Genomic DNA, 5,501 nt, shown 5'->3' with positions numbered 1-5,501 from the left:
ATAAAAATTACTTATATATATATATATATATATATATATCCTATAAAATGATATTTTTCTTATTTATCATTAACTATTTTTATCTTTGCGCACCCTCTACCATTGATGTACGTTGAATCACCTTTTGGAAACTTACTAGAATCCGCTGAAATCTTGATGAAACTTGTCTCCAGCCGCACAGGTCTCCAAAAATCCAGCCGCCACTATCAAATTTGGCAAAAGAATTCTACCAGAATTGTGAAACGTAGGGGTATTTATAATATCGAATCCGCTATATCCTCACCCCATCCGTTGTAAAGGCCGTGGTGAGTAAGTTTGTTGCTTGGGCCACAAGTTACATCTTGGCACTGTCTATCTTGGTGTTGTGTGGATTGGTCATGACTGTTATGATTCACAACAGCCGTTGTGGAGGCCGTTATGACTACTATGCTGTTCTATGTGATTCCACATTGACACAACTTGATAATAGTCGTGATAGAAGTGGACAATAGCCATGGTAAGATGTTACCAAGGCCATTGTGAGCCATGGTGATGCTTTGGTTCAGCGAGTTGATTTGTTTTCCTTCAAAACATCTCCATATTTGCTTCTTTGGCCCTAAGACAAAATAAAAGATGATGTTGAACAAAAGAATGAAATTATGTACTAGTTTTGTGCTAAACATGTTAAATCTAATGCTAAATACAGTATAAATAATGTATAAAATGTGCACTTTCAAGCACTGATGGCCTTTTTCTTCCATGCTACCACCTTCTTCTTCAACTCTTTCCCTTTCTCTCTGTTCATCAACTCCACTATAAGTTTCTCAACCTGTCCCTTTTCACTTCATTATCAATCTCCATCTCCATCCCCCACTCATTGCAAACATTTCTACAATTTGTTTGTTGATCTCCAAAATATGGCCAACAGATCATTGGTTTCCCCGCACTCACACTCTCCATTGAAAAATTCCATTCATTGTGAATAAAGAAAAATCTCACTGATGGATGAGAACATTATTTCTTGTTGACACCAGCTTGCTAGCAACCCTCTTCCTTTGATTTCATCCAACCATTCCTCTGGAAGCACCGCAACCTCATCTTTCACAAGGTTTAGCCTTATGATCCATAAGACGTTATGCTTGCTGATAGCCAACCTTTACATAAACGGCATCATCTCATTAGATACAACTGTAAAACTTCCAAAGTTCACATATAGTACTAACATTGTCTTTTTCTCATCTAACCATTCCAGACAATCCTCGTCCTCTTTCAAGAAGCTTGACCCTATTGATGAAACTTTAGTAATAGGGAACTGGCTACAAAGAAGGGAGAGAGGCCCTACAGTGCACAGAGGAGGGAGCATGGCTGGCATAGTATTCAATACTTCATCTTCTAATTCATCAAAATTGTTTATGATGATTTCAATTGATTTAAATGCTTTCAGCCATTCAATCTTCATAAAGTTGAGGAATGTGTCAGTTAGATGAGTAGTTCTAATGAAGCTTGGTAGATTCCTCAGGTGGAAGTTCTTCAACCTTGGTATTCACTCCATTAGTGTGTCGAGATGTCCATTACTAAGATCACTCTCACCTACATATATTAAATGATAAGAAATCATGATGAGATGAATTATATGTACCTACATACATTACAAGAGTAGCTATATATCTATAGCATACTTTTAAATGGCGTGATGCCTCTGTCAATGAGTTACTTGTAATATATGTAACCCATGTAACTATACGTACTGATAGAGCAGAAGAAGAAGTTAGCGATTTTGAGCTCCTTGGCAACTTCTAGAGTGTAGCTAGTAAATAAATCAGAGGTGATACAAGCCACTGGCAGCACTCTTGATAATTCATGATCATTTAGCCTCATCAAGAGGTTTCTAAAAGGGATTACACAAATGGTTTAGATTGAGTTGGTAAGGGATTCTACATCTTGGTTGACACTCTCATCAGATGGAGGGAGGCCATTAGGTATTGTTGAGAGGGACACAAGTGTACATGCCGATCGTGCAATAAAGTGCTTAAAAGTGGGGTATCAGCCCATAGGGAAGATTAAGACTACTAGTACTAGTTCCTATCTCGAAAATTAGCCTAATCAGAGTTGTGATGTTGTGCAAAAGAACTAGAAAATAGAAAGTAAGAAATACGAAGTAAAAGGAGTAGAGAAATCAGGATATGAAGCGATGTCTAGGCATAGCATCCCTCTAGTTTTTTTTAAAGTTCAGAACAAAGGTTGTCTAATCATGCAATCCTATTTAAGCTGAGAGATTTCCTAAATTTAGTAAACCCCTCTTGTAAGGATAAATAGTAACTAAATAAGTACAGTGTTGATACAATCACTACACATTCATCTTACTCTCTGTGAAATCTTAATGTGAGTTAACAAGAATTTCTTAAATAGGCAATCCTTCTTCTAAAGAGATTACCTCTAATCTGATACAGAATAGAGATGCAATTTCTCCAAAAAAATCTATTCCATATGATTGCAAAGAGTAAGAAAATAACTTTTTAACCCACTATGAAAGATTGAGGTAGAATAATTCTCCAAAGTACCCTATTGCTAGGCTTACTGACAATCTACTCCAATCACGGTATGTCTATGCTAGGTGGCTATTTTTACTCGTCACAAAGCACATCAAATATGATAATTAAGGCTTTCGCCACAATAACAATCAATCAATATAAACATGCAATTAGATTCAAACAATATGGATTGCAATTAAGAAACAACTAAATCATAAGAATCCACAACCAATGTAAAAATCCCTAGAGTTTAGCTATGCCCAAACATTTATGAAATTAGCCCTCCATTAATGGAGGGCAAGCATTCAAATTACAAGATACAGAGAGAATATAACAATGCATTATAACTCCCTTCTCAATCATGTCAGAGGAGGATTGAAGGAGAACGCCCAAGGACCTTCTGTGAACACCGCCAAGCTAGTCTTGACAGCTATGATCTCACACTCCTTGATGGTGGGATAATATATCCTCCTAAAATCGCCTCCAAAGCCCTAGAGATTCATTCCTCTTCTTCCCTTTTCCTTGCCTTGAAATTGTAACAAAAGATGCCCTAAAAATCCTCATTAGATCTACTTATACTGTGCCACTTATGGGATGTTTACGGGCATAAGGACATAGCCGTAATGAGCTAGAGATGATGGGTCGCGAGCTTTACGAGATCACTTACTGCCATAACTCCCATCCGTAAGGTCTTCTATCTTGTGTTACGATCTAGCTTAATTACGGTCGTAAATGCTGGACCATATACTTCTCTGTGTAGCCCTTATAACCACCCTTACGGGCATAAGCTCTGCTCATAAACTCATCTTACGGACCTATGTACGGGTGTAAGTCCATCCTGTAAGGTCTTATGGTTTGGCTTTATACTCCTTCTTACCGGTATAAACATACCTACAAGTTCTCTTTAAGAGGTTTAAGGTTGTAAGTCAAGCCGTAAGCTACCCGTAAACCATCTTATTTGCTTTGTCCTTATTCGATTGGAGCTGAGAGAGCTTCATCTTCTTCGTTTAGTGTCTAGAACATTTCTCTCTCTCTCTCTCTCTCTCTCTCTCTCATTTTTAAGTGCTGTCTGAAGTGTAAGAATGCAAAACAAGCTATGTTTAACTTCAAATTCCATAATATACTTCTAATACAAGCCTAATAAGTGTACACAATGATATAAAATAATGAGACGTTGTATACTCATTAATTTTCTCAAAACGGAAATCATCTAATACCTTGAGAGAAGAAGCTCCATTATCTTTGATGATTCTATTGTAGTTAAACTCAGATTAGACAAATGTTATGTGGAAGCCATTAAAATGGAGAAACTGGGCCAGCTTCAGCATGGAGTTTATGTGGCCTTGTCCAGGACATGGCATACAAACTGCATGGGATTCCAAAGCCATGGATATAGATTTCCTCTCAATGTTTGTGGTTTGATCTTTAAGCATATTTATATATGAACAAAATAGATGCATGCATGCATTCATTGGGATTTTTGTGCACTTTGTAAAAACTAAATTAAAAAGGCATTATTCTCGAAGGACGGTAACAAAAAAGTTTTGTGTTTGCATTCATTTGATTTCTACATGAGGCTGCATGGAAAGGGCATGCATGATTGGGATATTATCAAGGTTAATTAATTCAAGATGCATTCATTTGACGAGATGAAACTAAGGAAGTTGTATTTTACCTTTTACACATATTTGATTAGTATCTTTTAATATCTAATATACCATACAACTCTTTATGCTAGATCCTTCTTCTTCCTATAATTATGTGAATTTTTTTTATGGTTGGTATATAACAGTCATGTACTCTAATCCTACTTTTGTATGAATGCGTTTTGAAGAAAACAAGGAATTAAAACAAGAAATAAGGAGATGACAAATATCCTGTCCACATGGAGGCAAAGCCAAAGGATGACACAAAGCTATTTATGGCTAGATCTATTTAAAGACCAAGCTATTCAAGAACTTGGCAAGAGCATATATTTGGAGATGATTGAAGCCCAAGCTAGAATGAGTGAAAATCATGCTTGGAAGATTTAAAGGGCGAAACTTGGATGGAAAGGAGATCAAGTTTAGTAACAAGAATATTGATGAACCAAACTTGGATGAATGAAGATTAAGTTTGAAGATTGCGAAGGCCAAACTTCGATGAATGGAGATCAAGTTTCAAAAGAAGAAGATTTTGAATCTTTGAAGACCATCTTTAGTGAGATGGAGACGCTTCTTGGTGGGTGCGACCCTTGGGAGAAGGACCTATTGGTAAGATATAAGAAGGTAAGCTAGCTACTAGCAGTGAGTGCTTGAGAGGAGTTGACTACATTGACTTGGACTGGCACAGTCGGCAGGACTGGGGATGTTGCAAGGTCATGTTGCAACAAAAGCTAGAACTTAGTTAGGATTAGAAGGTGGGCTATATTGCAAACTCGGTTACAACATATTTGCAATGTCTAACTTTGGAAGATGTCTGAGTTAGAAAGCCACGGAGATTCTAAAAGAGGGAGGTGCTATTTTTGTGATGTAGAGACATCTATATAAGAGACCCTGCTCTAAGATTTAGTATGTGCCACTGGAGAAAGTTCCTTGGGTAAGGGTGAGTAAGAATGGACATCGGGCAATCTAGAGAGTGTTATTTTTTATCTTTGTGAGGATGACTGTGAGAGTTGTACCCATTGTTTTCACCTTTTTTAGTGGAATGTTGGTCTCTGGTCTTGGCCTCCTCAGACGTAGGCAAGTTTTGTGTTGAACTGGGTTACCAATTTGTGTGTCTCATATTTCTTTTTTTAATTGCTTTGCATTATGTGTGTGTGCATGCTTACATGAGAAATTGAGTGTTAAACCAACACACATACACCTCACCAGAACCAACATATATCAATTGTTAAAGGGAGAGAAGGATGATAAAGCTATGATTTTGAATGTGGTAACGACTAGCGATTGCCGACTGGTGACCGACGATCGGTGGTGACGAGGTGAGTTTTGGGGTACCGGCTTTTACTCA

This window comes from Dioscorea cayenensis, chromosome 8, assembly GCF_009730915.1.
Source record: "Dioscorea cayenensis subsp. rotundata cultivar TDr96_F1 chromosome 8, TDr96_F1_v2_PseudoChromosome.rev07_lg8_w22 25.fasta, whole genome shotgun sequence".
Classification (NCBI taxonomy): domain Eukaryota; kingdom Viridiplantae; phylum Streptophyta; class Magnoliopsida; order Dioscoreales; family Dioscoreaceae; genus Dioscorea; species Dioscorea cayenensis.
The sequence above is the reverse complement of the archived record's forward strand: the minus strand, read 5'-3'. Positions refer to the sequence as shown.